Here is a 24,584-nt window from a genome sequence, read left to right on the forward strand (position 1 = left end):
AGAGGCCTCTGAGTGAGGGTCTCGACTCCTTCAGGGAGAGGCTGAGTTACCCCACTGCTCTTACAGCAAGATGATACTAGAAGGGGAGCCGAGAGGGAGGCTGCAGATGGAGGGCTCTCAGGGGCAGAGCAGGACTTAACAGGCTTTTTAAATTCTTGCATTGGATAAAACTGAAGCTGTTTCTCAACTACCTAACAGGTGAGGTTTTGTGAGAAAGCCCAGATTACAGACAAGCAAAGAGGAACTGCAGTTATGTTGTGTGAGAAAGCCAGTGCCCCACCACTTGGGCCTGTTTTGGGCTGGTTAGCACAGCAGTGAACTAGTCCAACACAGGGCAGTGGGAGCAGGGACATGGTTGGAACCTGACCTCAGCCTAAGAGTGTGACTGTGTCTGTGTCCAATTCTAGGGCCTGCTATGGAGTCAGGGGGCATCTGGGCAAGAGAATGTCTCTCCTTTAATCAGAAAAACAGCTCAAAGTGCATTCCTTTGTCACATTTGGCTATGATTTTTAAAAATATATTTTTATTTATTTTAGAGAGGAAAGGAGAGAGAAAGAGAGATAGAAACATCAATGATGAGAGAGAATCATTGATCGTCTGCCTCCTGCACACCCTCCACCTGGGAACAAGCCTGCAACCTGGGCATATGACCTGATCAGGAATCAAACCACGACCTCCTGGTTCATAGGTGGATGCTCAATCACTGAGCCAAGCAGGCTGGGCTGGCTATGATTTTTAAGAAGCGTTTGGAGGCATTTGGGTGGGCCAGGCTAGAGTAACATCACTCCTCTAACAGTGGCAGCACCCAGTTTTGGAGCCCTTACTTTGTTTTAGGTGCTGTACTCACTCTTACACGTTCCAATGAATCCTCCAACAGCCATCTGCTGTTAGTCATATTTGATAGATAAGGAATCGAGGGCTTGATGAGGCTTCCAGGATCTCTGTGGGTCCGTGGTTAGAAGTATGTGAACATGTAATCTAGCTGCTGAGGCTGGGCTTGTGGCACTGTGTATGCTGCCTCTCACTTTTCCTGTCTAAAACTTCCCCTTAGAATCTAAGCAAGAGCTGGCTAAGAGCTTTTATTGGAGAACAAGTTTTCAATGTTATTGTTCTGTATTTGTAGAAAAAACAAACTCTCCCATCTCACAATAATAAGGATGGTTAAATAGAAACATGACATGTAACCAAAGTAGGAAACCCGAGTGAGAACTCTGCATAGCCAGTCTTCCCCCGGCACAAGCCAGCTCCAGTAAACTCAAGGCCTCAGCTTTGCTAGTTATGCAATTGTTTCCAAAGACATTATACTCAGCTCAGCCCAAAGCATGTGTGCTTCCACTCATCCATTTGCCAACCCACCTCTCTACCCATTCATCCATCCATCCATCCATCCATCCATCCATCCATCCACTCATCCATCCATCCATCCACTCATCCATCCACTCATCCATCCACCCATCCATCCACCCATCCATCCGCCCATCCATCCATCCACTCATCCATCCACCACTCATCCATCCATCCATCCATCCATCCATCCATCCATCCACACATCCATTTAGTTTTTCATTTCACAATTATTGAGCCTGCCACATACCAGGCACTAGGGACCCAAATAAACCAGGTGGTTCTTTCCTTTGAGAAGTTCACAGTTAGGGCAGAAGCACCCCCATAGTACAGAATATACGGGTTCAGCATGCATGCAGTGAGAGTAGATAGGGAAGGGGAGTGGAGAGTGTTCAGCATGAGAAGGAAGGAATGAACTATCCCAGATCTCTCTGTGCCTCTCTTCTTAAATGTCTCAACTTAAATGTTGCTTCTTCAAGGCATCTTACCTGACCATTTATTCTAAAGTTGGCTTTACTTTTTATTCCCTCTCTTGGCTCCTTGACACTGTATTTGTCTTTCTTTGTCCTTTAATTCGGTGGTGTGGTCTGTAAAGTCCCAGGTACAATGCGGTTCCATTAGGACAGGGACTGCAACTTTTTTCACAAAAATATCTCCAAGGCCTGACATAGGGTGGGCGCGCTCTGTTTGTTGACTGAATGAATGAAGGTTTGTACTTTGGCCTGTAGGCAGTGAAGAATAATGAAGAATGTTTGAGCAAGAAAGGGACACGATCAGATTTATGGTTTGGGAGGACAAGGCTGGAGATGTTGTGGGTGAGGCGAGGAGAATAAGCCACACAGAGAAAAATTAGAAGCACTTGCCTGGGATAGGGGTCAAGATTTTGTTAGCCTGGCCCAAGACATTGATGATAGGGAAGGAAAGAAGTAAAAATGTAAGGAATATTTAGGTTGAGTCATTAGGAGATGCCTGTGGGCAGGAAGGGAAAGGGAATATGACTAAGGTCAGTTGTTTAAGATACTCTGTAACCACTGTCCTGTCATTAGTTAAGGGAGAAGCAATTTGGGATTTGGGGACATGGGTAGAATGTGAGGTAGACAAGGGCACCAGGGAGACAAAGAGAGTGCACACACTGTTGAGAGGACAAGCTCTGAGGGATGCTGGACTGCAAAGGGTGGCTAAAGGAGAAGAAGCCGGGACAGGATGCCAAGCAAGGGCAGTTGAAGAGACAGAAGACCCAGAAGCCAGTGCTATTGTTGAAACCAGATAGAGGAGAACAGCCTAGAATGGGATTAAAAGCAGGGAAGTCCAAGAGAGAGGGCTGTGGAGACCCTGGTTCAGGCTGCAGCATCTCCAGCCATGAGGAAGGTGGGTACAATGGGCCAGATATTCTGGTGGTTAAAGAGAAGCCAGGCAGTGGGAGTTCTAGGCAAAATCTCCCAAGTGGTAAATGTCAAATCAATTCAGAACAACCACAACCAGTGGTGGCTCCAGCAAACCAGATAGCCTCCAGCCACATCTGGCTCCAAGGTCCTATGTTTACAACCCTGGTTTTGTCAGAGATCATGGCCTAGGAGAGATTTTAGAATCAGTTAAGGGATAATTCATGCATATTATTCTAGATCTTCTTTCCCCCACTCATCTATGTACATATACATCTAGCTCTTTTTTACGGCTGCCCAGTATTTGCTTGGCTGTATCATTCACTTTATAATTTCATTATTTTTTAAAAAATATATTTTATTGACCCTTTACAGAGAGGAAGGGAGAGGGACAGAGAGCTAGAAACACTGATCAGCTGCCTCCTGCACACTCCCCACTGGGTATGTGCCCACAACCAAGGCACACGCCCCCGACCAGAAATGAACCTGGGACCCTTCAGTCCGCAGGCCAACGCTCTATCCACTGAGCCAAACCAGCAGGGCTATCATTTCATTATTGATGCCACATGATTTCCAGGTTGTTGTTATTGCACACTGTGCTGCAGTGAAGCGCATTCATTGATCTCTGGACACTGGTGAGTCCTTCCACAGGACAAATTCTTAACACTAGACCTGCCAGTCACAGATCTGCACATAGTGTGCTGTTTTCTCAAAGGACTTGTTGAAGTTGCTCTTCCCTCGAGCCTGGGAATGAAAAATGCAGGGAAGGTGTATGTTTAAGGAAGCTTGTAAATGGAAAACAAAGCTAAAGCAGTGGTTCTCAACCTTCCTAATGCCGCGACCCTTTAATACAGTTCCTCATGTTGTGGTGACCCCCAACCACAAAATTATTTTTATTGCTACTTCATAACTGTAATTTTGCTACTGTTATGAATCGTAATGTAAATATCTGTGTTTTCCGATGGTCTTAGGCTCTACAGCAGCGGTTCTCCTAAGACTATCGGAAAACACAGATATTTACATTATGATACATTAACAGTAGCAAAATTACAGTTACGAAGTAGCAACGAAAATAATTTTATGGTTGGGGGTCACCACAACATGAGGAGCTGTATTAAAGGGTCGCGGCATTAGGAAGGTTGAGAACCACTGCTCTAAAGGATCTCCACCTGACAAATATAGGTTTACAGTTGTTCATGTGGAAACGAATACAATAATTAATAAATAATAATACAAGAATAAACTCTGTTTTTTGCATACTCACAACTATAAACCTACTATTGGCCCACCCTGTACAGCTTTCTTTTTAATCAAGATGCTGTGGGTAGGGCTGTATTTATGAATAGGTAACTCTTAGTCATGAATCAAATAACTAGAGAGAGAAAACTTTTACCTCTACCCTCCTTTGGTCATCCATCTTCTAGGCCTAGAGTCAATATTTGAAGAAGGCAGTTACTCCCCAGGGCCCCATGAAACATGTGAAAAGAGTCCTGGTGTGGGAAATTTGTTCACAGATTTCAGGGAGATCAAAGGTTGAAGTCCATTAAATTTATTTTTTTAAACATGATTATACCCCTGGGATTTGGTATTTAATCTGTGAAATCATCGGTTTAATTATATTTTCAGAAGATCATTCTTTGCCACCTGAGAGGGGGAAACCCCTCTCTCATCCTACGGAGAACACAAAAGCACGCAGGAGAAACTAAGAGGAGGCCTCAGCAGCCTCTCTGCAGGGGCCCTGGGTTTCAGCCCCGCAGGCGGCACACTTAGCTCAGAGCGCCCTCTTCTGGACTCGGGCTCCACTGCACCTGCCCGGGCCTCGCCCACCAAGACCATGACAAGCCTGATTTTTAGTGTCCAGAAAGCTGCTCCAATTCTAACTTCCACACATCTTTGAGTTTCTTCTGCCTTAGCCACTGAAACCCCAAGATGGTCTTTTTCAATATTTGTGTTATCTTTTCAGGTCTCACAGAACTCTGTCTCCTCTTTAAAAATGACTCCTTGGTTACTGTTTTCAAAAAATAGCCTCCTCAGATCTGAGTTAAGTCACTGGATTCCAGTTACGTTTAACTGTCAGGGATACATTCATGATTTTGGATAGGTGGGAACTAGGTCTAGAAGCCACAGGAGAGGGGCAGACAGTTCTAGATGTCCTCACCCAATGCATTTGAGCAAAACATGGTTAAGATTGAGGTTTTCTATTTCCCTCTAGAATGCAGTCAGAACCTTAAGTCAGCTTCATGTTTCCTTTATCCATTTAACAAATATTTGCTGAGCACCTACTATGTGCCAGGGAATGTGCTAGGAGCAGGATCACGGTAAGGGACAAGATGACGACAGTGTTGCTTTAATCCATCATGTGTAATAACTAGGTGGTGTGCTTATTGCAAAATGCTTGGAAATCTAAGAGCGTCATAATGGGTTACTGGAGCCTCAATAAGGTGCTTTCAAATTACCTGTTAATCTATCACGTCCTGCTCCCATTAAATTTAACTAGCTTATTCCTCTCAGTTCAGAAATGGCTTCTTTCTAACTTCTTAAAAGGGGCTATTCAATCCTCCAAGAAACACGCTCAATCTGGTAGGATAGGAAGGAGGAGGCAGGATGAAAGAAAACAGCTTTTCCAAATAACTGCCTGTTTTGCTTGGAGCCAGGGTGGGCAGAGCTGAGGCCGGGCCCTGTTTGGATGTGGCAGCCTGTGGTTACCTGGCACTGGCTTCACAAACCCTGCTGGGGGAACCCAGCCTGCACCCACAGCTCCCTCCTCACCCTGCCCATCCTCCAGGCAAGAACGGCCCCTTTTCTCTCGCATTGGGGTATGGGAGCCATTTCCCAGACAGAGGGGCAAACGGTCCTGGAAAAGGCCGGCCCCAAGAAGGGGTGCTTCCTGCAACCAGACCACCACCTCTGTGGAGGTGAAGACATCAGTGACAGCTGGGGAACCAGGCAAGGTCACCCCAGACTGATAAGGGGATGACGTAAGGCCAAAGGCTGTGAAAAGTCAAGTCCCGACACAGCTCCCAATGAGATGCAATCGTTATTTATATTCTCTCTGACTTTTACTAAACTTTAAATGAACCTTGGAGAGGCAGACATCCTTTCTTCCTCGCTTCTCTTGGATTTATAACTGTAATACGATGCTTCTTTGGAAAGTCATGGATCCTTCTAGCCTGCTATCCAAAATACACGTGAACTCGGCTTTTATAAAAGCTAATCTCTCCAAAACCACTCCTGATTTCCAAAGCGATGGTTCTGAACAATTGTATTTTATGGGCTCGCTCCATCAAAAGTTCTGAATTTTCAGGTGCTCTTTCCCCAGTGACACTGTTCAATTAAATCCAGTTCATTCAACTCAACTCAGCAAATATTTACTGACCTGAGCACTGTGTTAGAAAAAGACCCAGACATGCGCTCAGGAAATTCACAGACCAAGGGATGAGACGGATGAATAAATAAGTCCTTTCAGTCCAGTGTGGTAAGCGCAATGATAGAATCATGTACAAGGCAGTGCTTGACAGCCTCTGCTCTCATGGAGTTATGGCCTGGAAAAAGAACCAGATGATAACTGCCACCTGAGTTTTAATGGGGCATCTGGCCAGGGGGTCTAGTAGGACACCCTTAAAGAAGTTGCAGTCGTGACTGAAAGATGGGTCAGGGCAAATTAGCAGTAGGGTGGAGGGAACAGTGGTCCAGGCCAGGGGGAGAGCATGTGCAAAGGAACTGTGGCAGGAGATCACAGACTGTAATCAAGGGACCAAAGCAAAGCTGGGGCCAGAGCCTGGGACTGGAGGGGGAGAGCTGGGTGGCTGGGCCAGAGAGGTCAGCAGGGCCAATCCCATGTAAGGCCTCGTCAGCCACGGCCTTCACTTCTGTGCACTCATTTCCTGTTGGTGTGAAGGGGATCAGAGCATCGTCTACCCTGTGGGAGTGAGTGAATCCCTTTAGCACTGAGGCGTGTGCTGTCAGTATCAGCTGCAATTATCATCCTCATCATCTCACCAGGATGAGTCTGTGAATGAGGGCCAGGTCAGATATGAGGTCTCAGAGGCCACAGAAATTAGCATAAACTCCTATAAGAGTAACCATGGGCTTTCTGGAGACATTCTGAATGAGTGACCGGCTGGGCTGCTGACCACAAGGCTCAAAAACAACCACCAAGAGTTTATCCCCAAATACCCAGAAAAAAACCGAGACAGAGGAAGGACAGCGCCTCCCGAAGAAGGCTGACTATAAATGGAAAATTACCCTGGGAGAAAACACATCTTGTTTGATGTGAACCCATTTTTGACTCTGTCTGGAAATGCAGGGCAGAAGGAAGTGGAGGGGACAGGGGTGAGCACGGGTGCCCAGGCCAAGGCTGCCTGCCCGGGGACAATGAGGAAGGGCTGCAGCAGCTGCCACGGCACCCACACCTCATGCCAGACACTGAACAGACCCTGGGCTCTTGGACTGCTTCTGGGCTGTGACATGTGCCCAGGGCTCAATGTTGGCCCGCAGCTGAGATGGGGAGCGGGAGCTAGGCTGGGACAAGGCAACATGGGAGAAGCCGCAGGGGAGTATGGGGAGCAGGGCTGGCGTTCCTGGGCCACTTCTGTTTCCTAAAATGACTTGTCGCAGCACTGAGTGAGATAGCAGATCCAGTAAGCACTGAATAAATGTTAGCTTATAAATTAATCAGTACTCTCTTCCGAGCAACTTGGAGGCTCCATTACCCTAGGCTTTTAGTGCCAGTTCTACAACCCATTTGCTGGGTGGCACCGGGTAATTTCTGAACATGTCAGTGCCTAATATTTCTCATTTGAAAAGAATTGTGACCTTCCCATATCAATGGCTCTACTTCAAAAATGTTAACCATAATAAAAGGCAACATTTGATGACATGCTTCACTATGTGCCAGACACTGTTAAGAACCTTCCTGGGAGGTTAGAGCCCTGGTACTCAGACCTGGAGTCAGAAGGTCTGGGTAAGGATCCCTTCCAGGATCTGTGGCCTCGAGCAATTCCTTAACCTCCCTGGGATTTGGTTTCTTCATCTGTGAAATGGGTTTGGTTACAGTACCCATGTCTCAGGGTCCTGGAAAGACTGGATGAGGTAGCTCAGGAAGAGGCATCTAGTACAGTGTCCGGTACTGAGAGCGCTTACTGACCCTTCACGATGAGCATTATCACGAATTCTCCCTGTCTGTACTACCCAGTACCCTGTATTATAGCCCAGGAGACTGGGGCTAAAAAATGGTTACATGTCCATACAATGGAATATCATTCAGTGATAAAAAAAAAAAAAAAAAAAAGAGCTCTCAAGCCATAAAAAGACATGGAAGAAAGTTAAACCCGTATTACTCAATGAAAGAAGACAATCTGTGAAGGTGACATAGTGTATGACTTAACCTGGATGACATTCTGGAAACGGCAAAACTATGAAGACAGTAAAAAGATTAGTGGGTTCTGGCGGGGGTGGGGGGGTGCTGGGGGAGAATAGGTGGAGCAAGGAGGATTTCAGGGCAGTGAAACTTCTCTGAATGATACTAAATGGTACACACATGTCCAAACCCTTAGAATGTACAACACCAAGAGTGAACCCTGATGTCAAGTATGGGTGATCATGAGGTGTCAGTGTAGGTTTATCAACGGGAACAGATGTATCCCTCTGGTGGGGATGTTGATCATGGCGAGGCTGTGCACGTGTGGGATGGGGGGCATATGGGAATTCTCTACCTTCCTCTTAATTTTGCTGTGAGCCAAAACAGCTCTAAACAATAAAGTCTATTAATTTAAAAGAAAAAATAAGGTTATGTGGCACAGCTCCGGGAGGCGGAGCTGGGACTCAGAGCTGGGACTCGGAGCTCGCTGTGTGTGAGCTCAGCCAGGCTCTTGCCCACTCCCCTCAGTTGCAGGGACACATCAGGCTCCTGTTGGCGGAAGCAAGTCACAGAAAGGAAGCAGGTGGAGACTCAGGAAGGAAGGGCGCTGGACACCTCTGGTTATCTTGGTGTGTTCATTGGTCTACAGGTCATCCCCAGCCTGGGCAGCAGCTTCCCTTCGCCTCTGGTGCCCTCGCCTCTCTGAGCCCGGGCCCTGCCTGAATGAAGGTGTCTGTGGGAAGGAGGCGTGGACAGGGATGCACCACGGCCCCTCCACTGACACACACTCAGCTCCCAGTGGGGATAGCTTGGGCTGTGTGACTGCTAGGAATGAGCGTGTGTGTGTTCAGCTATATATTTACACTTTAAAATGTTGATCCTTCTACTCAGTCCCCCCAACCCCCAACAACATAAGAAATTCCCATTTTCCACTTTAGTACATTTCAGAACTTGCGTCTTGTAGCTGATGGTATGTGTTGATCATATTTTCCCATGTGAAGAACAGAGTGATTGAGGGCTACCTATTTAGGATCTCTATCAGTAATGTGATATTAAAGCAAAATCTCGTGACTATAAACCTCTGTCATAGTTTCAAATAATGAGGCTAGGAGCCAAACTATAAAATGTATATGCAAGTTATGTGCCTTAAGTAATTTGATCCTCACAGAATGTTGTGTTGTTGTTTTGTTTTGTTTTTGTTTTGTTTTTTTTTTGAGGTGGGAGTATTATGTCATCATTTTGTAGATGAGGAAACTGAAGCTCAGAGAGGTTATGTGACTTCCCAAGGGCACACAGCCACTAAGTAGTGGACTCCATAGACTGTTCACCTTTGCTGACCTTTTGAACCTTTTGCACATGTTATCTTGATAAATCCTCATGGACTCCCTCTCTCCTACTTTAAATGTCATGCCTAGCACAGTGCCTGGCAGAGTGGAGCTGTCAATCAGTGCTGCGCTCCATCCCTCCCCTTGCACACTCCTCCTCCCACCCCCTATCTGCTTCCCAAACTGGAGGATGCCTAAGAATCACCTGGGAAGGTTTATTACCATGTAGATTCAGTAGGTCTGAGACAGGGCCAAGGAATTTGCATTTTATAACAAATATCCCACATAATTCTGATGTTGGTGTTCCCTGGATCATACTTTGAGAAACATTCATTATTCTGTGGGCTTTAAAAGAAAATCAATTTTTCGTATTTAAACCACCTGTTAAAAAGTGAAATAAGTCCGTCAGAGAAAGGCAAGTATCACATGATCACACTCATATGTGGAATCTAAGTAACAAAATAAACTGATGAAGGCGTGGATCCAGAGACATGGAAGCATGGAACAGAGTGTGGAATCTCAGAGGGAAGGCGGGGAGGGTGGGTGGGTGGGAGGTAATCAACCAAAGACCTTGAATGCATGTATGCATAACCCATGGACACAGACAATAGGGTACTGAAGGCCTGGGGTGAAGAGGAGGGGGGACGAGGGCAGCTGGAGGGGGGCACAGGGGGATAATAGGGGGCATATGTAATACTTTCAACAATAAAGAATTATTTTTAAAAATACAATAAAATAAATGAATGTGGTAAAAAGAAAAAAACCAGATAGTTCAAAAGAGTGGACAGTAAAAAGTATGCCTCTCCATGTGCAAGGGTGTTTGTGGCAGCAGTTTGGATAATAGTGAAAAGCTAAAGGCAGCATAAGTGTCCATCCCTAGAGAATACAGGCAAATACAATGTAGGCAATTGGAACGGTCAGAACTTACATAATTTACTTATTCAACAAATATTACAGATAATACATCAAAATGGATAGTCTCAGATATAATGTTGAGTGAATAAAAGCAAATTGTGGAACTATATATACAGAGCGCACTGCTTGTGTGTCTTGGCCACACACACACACACACACACACACACACACACACATCATAATAATAGTTGTCTTGGAGGAGGAGATAGAAATATTATGAAGAGAAACAAAGGGAACTTCAGCTTTCTCTCTAATGTTCTATTTCTTTTCTATAAAAAAAATCTGAACTAAATTTGAGAAAATGCTAACATTTGTTACATCTGGGTAGAGTGCACACAGGTGTTTCTTGCTACTTCTTTTTGTTTTTCTTAAATAAAAGGAAAGCCGACTCTGTTGTCCCTGGGCATCATTTCCTTCCCTGAAGGCAGCCTGATGTTATTTTATTTGTACCTGCCTAGGTCAGTCTGTACCTTAACAAGCATGGGAATATAATCTGATTCTCCCCCACCCTCTCTAGGACCTGATCTTATTAATTAAATTATCTTTTGATCTTCAATTGATCCAGTCCCTTTCCTGTAGGTTTCTTCTTATTGACAAACAGTCTCAGGTCTCTCATTTAAGAAAATTCTCCATTCTCCAGTTCTCTCCATTCTTCCCTCCTCAAGAAATGATTTTTTCTTGGTGTGACCATAGTCCTCCCAGGAGGGTGGTGTGGACTCGCTGCTTCCGATTCCTCATCACTGACTAAAGCATTTCCTCCTCTCTCCTGGCTTTCCCATCCACCCATCTGTGGGAGCAGAACTCAATGATCATTTCTTGATCTTTATGTTTCTTGACTCTTGCACTCTGATACTTTTGGCCACCCCTTTCTTGACCCTGTTTCCTGCTCTGACTTCCGTAAGCATTCTTCATCAGTCTCTTGCTTTTCTTCTTCAACTCAGCTCCCCTTCTCTCACAGCCGTATTGGGACTCCCCCACACCCACCAATTCTGTCCTCGTCTCTCCACTGATGACCTCACCAAGCCCCTGCTCCAACCACAATGAGCATTTTGGTGAAGACACTCATTTCCTCTTGAGTTCTCTTCCTAAGTGGCTTCAGAACCACATTTCCAACTGTCTGAGGAGCACACCCACCTCAGTGTCCTGCACACAGCAAGCTCAGCCTGCCAAGTTCAATGCGCTTACCCGTCAGGAATTCCGTATTTCATTGCATCTCAAATTTAACAATATGCATACGGGTCACCTGGGGCATCTTGCTAGATGAAGCTTCTGGTTCTGTGAGTCTGGGGTGGGGCCTGAGATTCTTTATTTATAACAAGTACCTGGGTGATGTCTATGCTGCTGGTCCAAGGACCACACTTTGGGTAACAACATGCTAGAGAGATTTCCATTCTCCAGGTCAGGGGTTCTTAACTCTGCAAATCAGAACCAACTGGGGATTATGCCAGTTACAGCATGGATTAATAAATGTGCATATGGCCATGGAAAACAATTTGGCAGTTCCTGAAAATACTAAGAATAGAGTTCCCATATGACCCAGCAACTCCTCTTCTTTTCTACCTGAAAAACTCAAAAAACATTTATTCACAAAGATATGCGCCCCTATGTTCGTTGCAGCATTATTCACAGTGGCCAAGATATGGGGACGACCAACGTGTCCTTCGATAGATGATTGGATAAAGAAGATGTAGTACATATATAATATAGAATACTATCCAACCATAAGAAAAGGTGAAATACTGCCTTTTGAAACAACATGGATGGACCTTGAGAATATTATGCTAAGTGAAATAAGTTGGTCAGAAAAAGCTAAGAACCATATGATTTCACTCATTTGTGGGATATGAAACTGAAACTTATAGACACAGACAACAGTATGGTGGTTACCAGAGGGAAGGGGGTAGGAGTAGTAAAGGGTAAAGAGGGCCAAATATATGGTGACGGAAGATTACTTTACTTTGGGTGATGGGCACGCAAGGCACTATATAGGTCATGTATCATAGAAACGTACACTTGAAACCTGTATGATCTTATTAACCAATGTTACCCCAATAAATTTAACTTAAAAATAATAAAATAAAATATCACAAGTAAGTATGAGGAATCACCTGGCATCTTGCTCATTCTATAACTGGACAACTTAGACCTTATTCATCAGGCTGCTGAACTGTTCCTTTTTCAGAAATAGAGATGCCATCCAAAAATTTTCTGATATCCTGGTTTTTAACTATTGTGGCTTGCTGAATCAAAGCAGCTGCATTTATTCAATATCATTTCCTTCAAGTATTAACTCATCTTTTTGGGCTTGAGTTACTGAACAAGCAATATCTGACCTCATCCAAACCCTGTGGACGTATTTTTCACTCAAGAAATTTCTGATTTCAACAAGAGAAACATTCTCTGGGATTATGACAATGATGGCGAAGTGAGCGTACACAGACCTCACCTTGTAATGGAAGCCCAGTGTGACACCCTTGATCATATTCTGTACATGACTGCAGATAGTGTGGACGGTAGCCAGTTCCTTCCTATTTTCCCACCATTTGTCAACCTGTAGCCTCTTCTTTTTCTTTCCAAGGAGACTGAGTTCTATTGATGTGATTGAAGTTCCTCCACAGGGGGAACTTCACAGTAACTGTGCGGGGCCCTTCACAGTAACTGTGCGTCCCATCCCATTTCCTGAGACGTCAACAGTTGGATTGCTGAGAGTGGTCTTCATTCTCACAATAGATGTGGTAAAGCTTACTGTCATATTTTTAAACTGACTTTCTGGATGATGTTATTTGGCATAAATAAACAGAATATTAGGAGGTTGGGGCAAGCAAAAATGTGTATATGATAAAAAAATTTTTTTTTCAAATAAATTACCTCTTTTTTCTGCCTTGTCCCAACCCAGACAAATGAATCAGAATTTCTGGGTATGTGGCCCAGGCATCTGAATTCCATAAATAACTATTGAGTTTCTGTTGGGCTAGATTGTGCTCAAGACTGAAGAGATGGTAGTAAATAAGACAAAGCCTTATGTAACTTACATGTTAATGGAAGTGGTGGTGATAAAATAGAAAAATAAACAAATATTGGAGAACATTTCCAGCAAGTGCTATGAAGGAAAATTTTGAGTTCTGAGATAGAGAAAATCTGAGAAGGGACAGCTTAATCAGAATTTCAGGAAAGATCCTTCTGCAGAGATGACATCGGAGCTGAAATATGAACCCTGAGGAGATGGACATACAAAGGTCTAAGAGAAGCATTTCAGGCTGAGGGAACAGTGTTTAAGGCAGAGGGAACAACAAATGCAAAATGCTGTGGCAGGTCCATCCTTGGTGAGTTCAAGGAAGAGAAGGAAAGCCAATGATGTAGGTGGAGCACAATGAACAAGGGAGGAAATGAGTGGAAGGAGGCCAGGGAAAGGCTGGAGCCTGATCATGAGCCTGTAGGACACAGTCTTCCTATGGATAGAGCAACAGGAAGTCACAAGAAGGTTTTAAGCAGCAAGGGGTGTGATCTGACTTAAGCAATCTGCTGTATGAGGGCAAAAAAATTGAAACAAGGAGGCAGATAAGAAATAACGGTGGTTTGGAACATGGTGGCAGTAATGGAGATGATAGAAGAGGTCAGACAGGATATATTTTGGAGATAGAACTAATAGGACTTGCTGGTGAATTGAATGGACTGAGAAGGAGAGAAAAAGAATGACTTCTCTGTTTGGGGGCTGAGGCACTGGGGGCATTTATTAAGTTTTAAAATTTTTGAGAAAGAAAAGCTGGGAAATTGGGTAGAAGGAATCAACTGTACTGTCTGGGCCATCTTAAGTTTAAGATAATTATTGGGCATCCATGTGGAGATGTTGAGCAGGAAGTGTATTGTAAGACCTGGCTATAAATTATCTTTCTAGTCTTACCTCCCTCTCCCATGAACTCATCATATATAAGCCATCCTTAATTCAAAGTATACTGCTTCCTCTCCTCACCTTGCATTTCCCCAACTCTGTTCCTTGCCCATATAGTGTCCCCTGTCCAGTGTACCTGCCAATCTTGGTCTTTTGAGACCCTAATCATGTATATGAATCACCTCAAATAACCGCTCCTCCCCTATATTCCATCTTCAGTGCTTTGTGCCTCCTGGGAACTCCCATTAAAATGTGATGTCTTATTTGCAAAATTCATCACACCTCCCCACCCAATGTATATTTACCTCCCCTGCTGGGCTATAAGTTCCTGGAGGGCAGGACTGGCATCCTGTCCTTTAGGACATCTTCCATGATATCCACAAACATGCCCAGCACATAAAAGGCTATTCATTAAATGTCTTGAATAAATGAGTGACTAGGACATGTCCTGAGACGATAGTCTGAGGTTAACCTAGAAATTGGTGATCAAAGGTGGGAAGTTTTCTTAACCCTGGCGGACCTGTTGATTGCTGAGTCTCTGGGTCATTGGCCTGAAACCACCTAGTGCAGTGGTCGGCAAACTGCGGCTCACGAACCACATGCGGCTCGCAAGCCGCGGTTTGCCGCTCTGTTGACTAATGAGTTTGCCGACCACTGCCTTAGGGAAAAACACTTAAAAAACATTTAAATAATGTATTAATGTCTTTAACCTGAAGTCAAAACTTCTGGGTAAGGGTGATGCCTTACGCAGTAGTCGGCAAACTCATTAGTCAACAGAGCGGCAAACCGTGGCTCGCAAGCCGCATGTGGCTCGCGAGCCGCAGTTTGCCGACCACGGACCTAGTGCAATGCTAAGAGGCTTGGCACATGTACGTCATTGTGTATCTCCATATAGTAATGTCCGTAATCTGTTTGGGGCCAAGAGTATATTCTTTTAAAAAATATCTGAATCTTATTTATGAACTCACTAAGTCATAGTGAGTTCCTAAGAAAAATGCTTACAGTGTAATCAGCACCACTGCTGCTCCATGCCCAATTTTGATCAGCTGCACTTTCGTCCACTTTGCTTTCTGTTCGTGCATGTACCTTATGCTGGGGCACCGGAAACTGGTGTTGAATCCTGATCATTTTACATCCTTATGCCCCATCTGTCCATGAGGCTTCATTAAAATCAGACTGATTTATTCTCATACATTTTGCTTCCCTGTGTGCCAGATCATGGATTCTGAAGTGGGGAAGAGACAATGACAGGTCAGATCAGATATTGGGTAGTGGGGTCTTTGTACTCGAGCTGACAGGCACCTAGAAAGCGGGAGAAAGACAAGATAGAAATGGAGAGTAGTGACTTTGGAAGGAAGCCAGGGTGTGATCTCAGCTCAGAAGGGTGTGAGAGGTAAAGGATGAAGAAGGAAGTGTATGAAGGCTGAGGGAGATTAACAGATCACAGACAGTCCCTGACTTAAAATGGTTTGACTTATGACTTTTCAACTTTATGATGGTGTGAAAGTGATATGCATTCAGCAGAAACTGTACTTCAAATTTTGTATTTTGATCTTTTCTGGGCCCAGGGATATCCAGTACAATACTTTCTCATGATGTGGTAGCAGCAGTGAGTACAGCTCTGTCAGCTATGTGATCACGAGAGTCAACACTGATACTCTACAGCATATTCACTGTGTGTGATGATTCTACCCAATTGTAGGCCAATATAAGTGTTCTGAGCACATTTAAGGTAGGCTAGACTGAGCTATGAATGTTCAGTAGATTAGGTGTATTTTCGACTTACGATATTTTCATCTTACAATGGGTTTATTGAGATGTAACCCCATCAAAAGTTGAGGAGCATTTGTATAAACATAAAGGATAGAGAAGTAATGGAGGCTATTGCAGGAGGATGGTAAAATAACATTATCAATACCAGCACTTAGGCCCTACCTGGTTTGGCTCAATGGATAGAGCATTGGCCTGCAGACCAAAGGGTCCAGGGTTCAATTCCTGACAAGGGCACGCACCTTGGTTGCAGGCTCCTCCCTGGCCTGGGCCCTGGTTGGAGCGAGTACAGGAGGCAACCAATGGATGTGTTTCCCTCACATAGATATTTCTCTCTGTCTTTCCCTCTCTCTAAAAGATCAATGGAAAAATATCCTCGGGTGAGGATTAACAACAACAATAAAATACCAGCACTTATCACCTACTAACTGTTGGTTACTTGCCAGGAATTGTGATAAGGGCTTTATACAGATTATCTGATTCACTTTTCCATGACCTTATAGTAGGTACTATTATTTAACCCATTTTGCATATAAGGAAGTTAGGATCAGAGAGGTTAAGTAACTTGCTCAGGGTGACGGGTGACGGAGCTCGTAAGTAGAAGAGCTGGGATTCTGACCCAGTTCTGTTAGATGCCAGAGTCTGTTTATAATCATCGTTTTATGCCACCCTCTGATGTTGATTCAGGGACATTTCCTACCACCATGCCTGCTGGAGGGTGAGAAACTCAATGTCTCTCAACACCCCCAAAGAGTGAGGTGCTGGGTGATGAACTAAGTCGGAGGTGTAGTTCAAAAGCCCAGCTATGACTGAGCTGTCTGCCAGTCTGTCAAGCACTCAGAGCAGAGATGCTCATCACTGCTAGAGAATACTCACTGCATTGTGTCAGGCCCCACCTAAATGTTTTTTTATTGTCTGCTCTTCGCCATGAGTAATGCCACTTTCCATTTTAAGCCGGGAGCTTCATGAGATGACCACGTTATAAGCCAGGATTTAAAGCTAAGTGCTGCCTGGGGGATTACTCACCCACTTCAAGACGGGGCCAACATCACACTCTCCCACTCAAGACGCCACTGGAATATCTTATTCCTTGCCAAAGGCTAAAGGAAATCTAGTTTCCCTGGAATCAGACTAGGAATAGTGCCAGGTTATCAAGAAGCTGACGAGTTAACTGGTTCTCCATGTGGAACTACTGTGGTTGTTCTGGTTCCTGCCTGTATAGTAAAGTTTAATGGCTCATTCATTAATTTAATATTGGCAGAGGGCCTATTATGTGCCAGGCACTCTGCTCCATGATGGATATACTACAGTGATCTAGATGGCTGTGGGGACTAACAGTCTAGGGGAGGATAAGCAGACAATTATAATAAAATGCTATAACCAGTGTAATGAATGATATGACATGGGAAGCTCAGCAAGTTTGGGGAACCAACAGCTGAAAGATTTATGCCAAAGGAGGTATGAAGGACAAGTAGGAATTGGCTAGGCTAGGTTTCTTAATTATAAACAGCCAAAATTGACTTTGACTGATATAAGCAGAAAGAGAGTTTAGAGAACCTGGGTTGCCCACAGAATCACTGGGAAGGTGTAGTGGCCTAGCATCACACTGCAGGAATGATCCAGACAGAACTAGACGTGTGTGTGTGTGTGTGTGTGTGTGTGTGTGTGTGTGTGTGTGTTTTGCAGGGGTGGGTATCCCTCAAATATGGGAGGGGGGCTTTAGATGCTGGGCAGTCAAAGGATGACAAATGTCCAGGACAGCAGGTAGAAGTATGGAATGTGGGGAGGCTGTCTCAGAATGACCTAAGATCTTCTGAGTCAGAGAAACCAAAAGGAACAGCTAAAAGAGAGCGCTGACTTACTGAGGCAAGCAGCTGAGGCAGGCAGCCAGGCTCACAGGGGTTTCCTTGGTGAGTGAGGTTGGCTGCTCAACCAAAGACTTCGAGGCCTCTGTGGGGAAACCAGCTGTGTGACAGCAGGTAAGTAGGAACAATGTTTTAAGACTTTCCTTTCATGCCAGTGTTCCTGAGGCTTTTCTGGAAGGCCACTGTTCTCAGTATATGCCTTTATACTACAGGGCCCACCTAAGTCAGAAGAGATGTTCTCCACATAATAGTTGGAAAAGATGTTTGGGATACTGATAATAGCCAACCTTTATTGCTGTGCTCACATGTGCTTAGATGCATTATTTCAGTTAATCCTCATAATAAGCCTGTCAGACAAGCAGACAGAGGCACAAAGATTAGAAATGACTTGGCCAAGATTTTAGAAAATTGTAGGCCAAGATTTTAGCAAATTGTAGAGCTGGGATGCAAATGGAGACCTACTTTATTGTAACTAAGAGTCTGATGACAGAAGACAAGAAGTGAGGATCAGATTTTAAAAATGGTCATTAGAGAGGGAGAAAACTCTTGGTTCTATGCTAAGTACATGATGAGGGATTGGAAGCCTAATCCCCCAGCTATTACCTCTCTCATGGGCACCATTTTGAATCTTAAGGTCAGCTATTGCTCCCTACTGAGAAATTTCCAATTCTATCCAAGGAAAAAAAAGCCCTGTTTTCCTAGAGGGAGCCTTAAGTGAGAAACTTTTAGCATTAACTCAGGCTATTGACCCCTAGACTGCAGCAAGAGGTATATATAGTATTTTTAAATTTTATTTTTATTGTTGAAAGTATTACAAATGTCCTCTTTTTCCCCCCAGGCCTTCACCGCACTATTGTCTGTGTCTATGAGTTATGCATATATGCATATAAGTTCTTTGGTTAATCTCTTCCCGCTGTCCCCCACCCTCTCTTCCCACTGAGATTCATCAGTCTATTGCATGCCTCCATGTCTCTGGATCTGTTTTGTTTGTCAGTTAATTTTGTTCATTGGATTGCACATATGAATGGGATCTTGTGATACTTGTCTTTCTCTGACTGGCTTATTTCATTTAGCATAATACTCTCCAGGTCCTTTCATGTTGTCCCTCCATGTCTTTTTTACTGCTGCATAGTATTCCATTGTGTAAATGTACCACAGCTTTTTTATCTGCTCATGTACTGATGGACACTTGGGCTGTTTCCAGATCCTAGCTATTGTAATTTTGAATGGATTTTTAAAAATAAAAATGTCTCTGACTACACAAATAACATATCCTACTGGTTTAAAAAATTAGGGAAATATGGAAAAATATAAAGAAGGAAATAAAAATCCTTGTAACTTTACCAGCCAAATGGTGGCTGTTGTCACATTTTTGGGTGCATGTGTGTAAACTGTAGTCTCTTTCTAATGCATATGTATAGGTATTATCTTTTAAATTCACAGTTTGGAATATCTTAAATTACTGTTGTTTTAATTTCATCACTTTCCTCAAGGGAGAATTAACCACCGTATGCAATTTTGCAAATCTACTAAATGAATGTCAGTAGAGTAGAGCATGATAGGGAATGCAAGTGAGTTTGTTCAAATGAGTGGGCAGATGACATGACGCTCCCGGGAGTGCACTGGAGATAGGGTATGTGCCTGGTTCTTTAAGGAGGACTTGGTTTTTCATTATTTATTAATATTTCTAGCTGGTAAACATTACCTGAAAAAATGTTTAACATAATGATAAACCTAATCAAGCAATCATTTACTTATTAGGGAGAGATTTATTCCACATTCTACCATGTGGGTGATATTCAACAAGTTATGCAGACAAAAGTAGGAGAGCTGTTTCCAGGACTGAACATCAAGGGGAATCTTGGTTCTGATCCCACTTCCCCTTCTCTGGCCTAGGGGACCGCAACTCTTTCCACATCCTGATCAAAAGGCAGCTCAAAACCCCATGGTCCAACACACAGTGACTTGGCTTTCTCCAGAAGGAAAGCAGTCTGGAGTCCCCTCTGAACATCTCTTCTCGGAGCCCATGTGACTGGAGCCAGCACAGAGCTAGGTCTATTTGGTCACTGCTGTTGTCAACTCTTGGCACATCCAGTGCCAGCCATCTCCTGTCGTTTGCCCAGCTCATCAAAACAAAGTCCTGCCAGTTCAGGAGCCCCGTGTGCTTTCTCTGCGCTGCCCAGACATCTGTTTTGTGTTGGGAGTCAGGGGCCGGTCAAGTGCTTGCACAACGCAGCTGGATTTGCTGATGTAAACAAAGTTGCTTGCATTGAGTTTTCTGACCCTGAAAAGGCCCCAAAGAACTATACTCAGGCTTCCAGCAGGACTTTACCCTCAGTCCCAGGGACAAGGAAAACAAACTTGAATTTAGTTAATAAGTTATAGCCAAGAAGAAAGCAAAGCACCTGGTTCCTCTCTTTCCTTCCCTGTCTCCACATAACCCTTTTCTTATCGGGCCATTCCTCATCCTGAACTGAGGTGATGTCATTGCCAAGTGCATCCATGTGGTGACCCAGGAAGCCAAGGGGTAACAGTAGATGCTCTACCTCATACCCCTAGTTCAGAGCGCCTTCTACCCTTGCTTTTTTGCTTTGTTTTTTCATTCTTCTTTAGATTTTATCTTCACTTACAAAGTAAACAGTTAAACAATACATAAGTGTCTATTATAAACGTTAATAATCTCTCCCTGGCCGGTGTGGCTCCGTTGGTTGGGCATCGGCCCATGCACCAGAAGACTGCTGGTTCGATTCCCGGGCAGGGCACATGCCTGAGTCACAGGCTCAGTTCTCATCAGGGGGCATGCAGGAGGAAGCCAGTCAATGTTGCACTATCACACTGATGTTTCTCTCTCTCTCTCCCTAAAATTTAATTTAAGGATCTTTAAAAAAAAAAAGATACTCATACTTGGGTTCAGTGTGGCAATTGGCAAATTAGTATGGTTTCCCAGGCTTTTCTTTCTGAAGCGACTTCTAAGTGTAGCAGGGGTCCTCAGACTACGGCCCGCAGGCCACATGCGGCCCGCCGAGGACATTTATCCGGCCCGCCAGGTGCCGCTGCCTGTCCTGCTTAGCAGCCGACTCGTCCCAGGCCCGCAATGCGCATAGGAATTTGTTCATAGTTTTTTTAAAAAAAACTATAGTCCGGCCCTCCAACAGTCTGAGGTACAGTGAACTGGCCCCCTGTTTAAAAAGTTTGAGGACCCCTGGTAGAGCGTGTCTTTCCAGCAGAACTAATAAGCTGCACAGCATGGCATGGATCAGCACTCCCCCTGCCCACCCTCCTTTCTTTCAACAAATATTTATTAAACACATATTATGTTCCAAGCCTGTGCATGACCCTGGAGAGAAAAAAAATGGACAAGGACTCTGCTCTAATGGAGCAAAGTCAAGGGGGAGAAACGGTTCAGTAATAACTCCAGTGAAATACAGAGGGGTTAGGGGAACTTGGCTGGGGTGCTGGCCAGACCTGAAGCTGGTGGACAGGAAGTTATGTCTGAGAACATCTGAGGTGAAGTCTGAAGAAGCAGGAATATCCTGGGGGCTGATAGGGCAGGTGGCAATGTTGGCCAAGGGAGGTCCAGGCCAAGGGAAAAGCATGTCCAAAAGCCTGGAGGTGAGAGCCAACCTGGCACATTTTCACACTGGACGTTCAGTTCTGTGAGAGGCCAGGTGGACTCAACGCCAGGGAACTCCTGGGCCTTCTTACTCAATACTGAGACCAGGAGGGCTTGGAGGCAGGTGGGCCACTGGTCGTGCCTCAGGAAATGGCTGGGATCTAAGCTCCACGGCGGTAAGACTGCGGACTTCGTTCACCAGCTGAGAATGGGGACAGGAACATAGACTCTTAATAACCATTTGTTGAATGAATGAATGAAGTGCCCTGAAGAGGACCTCAGCCATCTCCTCTGGTGTCACCAAGCCCCACCGAATCATAAGGCCAGTAGGCATATTGAGAGCCTGCTGTTCCCCTCCCTTTCCTCCGAGTGTCTGATCTGCCCTCAAACCTCCCAGAGATGACACGGTCTTGTAGATAGCATGACTCGGAAATTCAGTTCTTAAGGTCAGACACATGCAGCTGAGGGACAGACGACTTGTCCAGTCATCTGATGAGTCAGGACAAGAGTCCTTACTGCCCAGCCTTGCAGGTCAGGCAGAGAGGAACTCTGGCTCCATAGCACTATTTGTTATCTATTAAGATGCCTGGTGCCTCACTTCCAACCCAACTATTGAAGATGAAGAAGCCCACATTCCCAAAGCAGCACCATCTCACCTGGAAATTCTATTTCCCGGCATATTTGGTGGTGGGATTTTTAAATCCCAGTTTAGCTCTTCTCCTGGGACTGTGCACTGGCTGAATGCTGATGTCTCTCTGAGAGAAGGCCACTGGGCCAGTCTACCCAAGATACCCTGGTGGAGGCTATGGAGCAGGGGTGGGCAAACTTTTTGACTCGAGGGCCACAATGGGTTCTTAAACTGGACCAGAGGGCCGGAACAAAAGCATGGATGGAGTGTTTGTGTGAACTAATATAAATTCAAAGTAAAGGAGCAGATGGGAGAGCAAGAGAACCGGATAGAACAGCCGGATCCGGCCTGTGGGCCGTAGTTTGCCCAAGGCTGCTGTGGAGAGTGGCTAGCACATTTGGCCCACACCCATATCTACTGTCTTATCTAAGGTCCCGCTACCTCTTACTTGGACCATTGCATCTAGTTTCCCTGCTTTCACCTCTCCTCCAATATTTCCCCATGCAGCAGCCAGAGCGACTTTTTAAAAATGAAGTTCTGACCATGTCTCACCCCAGCCTGCATTGTTCAGTGGTTTTCCACCATCCTGTAGATAAAGACCTATAGGGCTCTGCATATGTCTCTGCCCGCGTCTCCAGCCACAGCTCATCCCTGGTGGATCATTTTCAGTTCTCCAAATGAAACATGCTCTTTCTAGGGCCTTTGCACATGCTCTTCCTGATAACTGCTCCCTCTTCAGAGGGAATATAAATTTCTTTTCCTCCAGGAAGTCTTCCCATCTCCCAGGCTTTATAGGTCACCTATTATCTGGCTCCCATGGTGCCCTGGACTTGACCGCGGTGACATTCCGTTCACTGGGAATCCCTTTATGGTGGGTCTTCCCCACTGGAATGTGAACTTCAAGAGGGCCTCATTCAGCCTGTCCTGTTCCCCATTATATTCCTCATGCCTGGCACACAGTAGGTGCTCATTAAATATGTGTCAAGTGAATGAATGAGTACTCAGATCTTTGAAAAGTTGGGAACAACTTGACCAATAAAATAAGAGGCAGAGAGAAACACAAACATAACAGAACCTCACTGAAATTCTGAGCCAGGTGACCTTCCTCACCCTGGAGGCCTGATTTCATCTTATCATGTGCTTGTATATTGTGATTAGATGCCCATTAATTCCCCCAAACTGGTTCCTAGCTCAGTTTAGAGAGATTTGGGCCTTCCCATCAGGTTCCACTATACACAGCAAACCAGAGCCTTGGAGCCACCCAAATTAAGTCAAGATGCATTGGGGTGCCTGCCGGAGGCCCGGGCCTCTCGCTGCAGAGACAGGAAGCCCTCCTGCCCCTGCCTCACACGGCAGAGCAGGGCGAGGAGCACCTGGAGCCTGCACCCATGTCGCCTCACCTGTTTTCTTTCCTTCCCCCAAGCAGGGACAAACAATAATTCAGTAAAGGAAATATGAGTAATGGAAAGAAAGAGAAAAAAATAAACATCAAAATGGGCAGTGTCCCCTGGGCTCCTGCTTTTAAAGAAAACAGGGAGAGTAGATTTGGAGATATTTCAGTGACTCTGCTAAAGGGACAAAAATAATCAAGCTGGCCCTTCCCTTCCAAGCTGAATTCCTTTCCTCTATCTTGATGAAGAAAAAAAGGCTACCCCCCAGACCAGGACTCTCACGCTCGGGTGTGCATCAGAATCCTCCAGGAGGCGTGTTGAGGCTGCAGGTGCCAGACCCATGTCTATAATACTGACAAACAGTCCCCCACCTAGATGCTCAATGAAAGAGGATTAATGAACATAGTCTTGCATGTCCACATAGGGTAACCCTATGCAGCCATTACAAATGGAGGTATAGATTTATGTTTATTAATAAGGAAAAATCCTAATGTATTGAGTAAAGTCAGGTTATAAATGATCAGAATATATATATATATATATATATATATATATATATATATATGCAATTTGCTCAGGCTGTGGGGGACAATCTCAGAACAGGGTTCTGAGCATGTGCAGATAATGCTGCTGGGAGGATGACTGAAGAAGGAAGCACCGAAGAGCAGGTGAAATTTCTTTGCAAGGTTTTCCCTGAGGAAAGAGGCCCTTCCACAGGAGGAAGGTCAAGTCTGGTCTATTTTCGTAACGACATTTCAAGTGCTTAGCAGACTTATTTCCTGTGGTCCCCGGGAACCCTGCAGCAGGCTCTCAGGAGGATGTTGGTGATAGGGAGCAGGAACTTTGTGAGTGAGAATCAATAATTATCTCTATATTTGCTTCACTTTTTTTTCTATAAAAATAATCTAGGGGAAAACCACTTGCTTTAGAAGAGCAAAGTTCATTGCGACAGAGAGCAGAATGGGACATGAAAGTAAGTCTCTTAGTGTGTGGCAGCATCCTTAGGTCATGACTTTACAGGCTGAAGACGGATTTGTTCACTCATTCCCTTCCCTCCCTCATTCATTCAACAGGTACATGAGCAACTCCTCTGTACCAGGCAT

The 24,584-nt window shown here is 44.8% G+C and overlaps 1 protein-coding gene, 1 long non-coding RNA gene and 1 pseudogene across 4 annotated transcripts in view; 1 reads left to right on the top strand and 2 right to left on the bottom strand.

Moving 5' to 3' along the window:
* The window catches only part of FGF1 (fibroblast growth factor 1), a 95,301-nt gene that overhangs the window by 30,969 nt on the left and 39,748 nt on the right, over positions 1 to 24,584 (top strand). The window lies entirely within an intron of this gene.
* Positions 1 to 24,584, bottom strand: part of LOC308252421 — a 320,170-nt gene that overhangs the window by 16,908 nt on the left and 278,678 nt on the right. The gene's annotated exons all lie outside the window — the stretch shown is intronic.
* LOC308250554 (large ribosomal subunit protein uL6-like) lies at positions 12,473 to 15,296 on the bottom strand (annotated as a pseudogene). Its single transcript has 2 exons — positions 15,217 to 15,296; positions 12,473 to 13,004 (listed from the first exon to the last, which is right to left on the bottom strand). The product of its transcript is annotated as a large ribosomal subunit protein uL6-like (transcript).

This window comes from Plecotus auritus, assembly GCF_963455305.1.
Source record: "Plecotus auritus genome assembly, chromosome: 6".
Taxonomy (NCBI): domain Eukaryota; kingdom Metazoa; phylum Chordata; class Mammalia; order Chiroptera; family Vespertilionidae; genus Plecotus; species Plecotus auritus.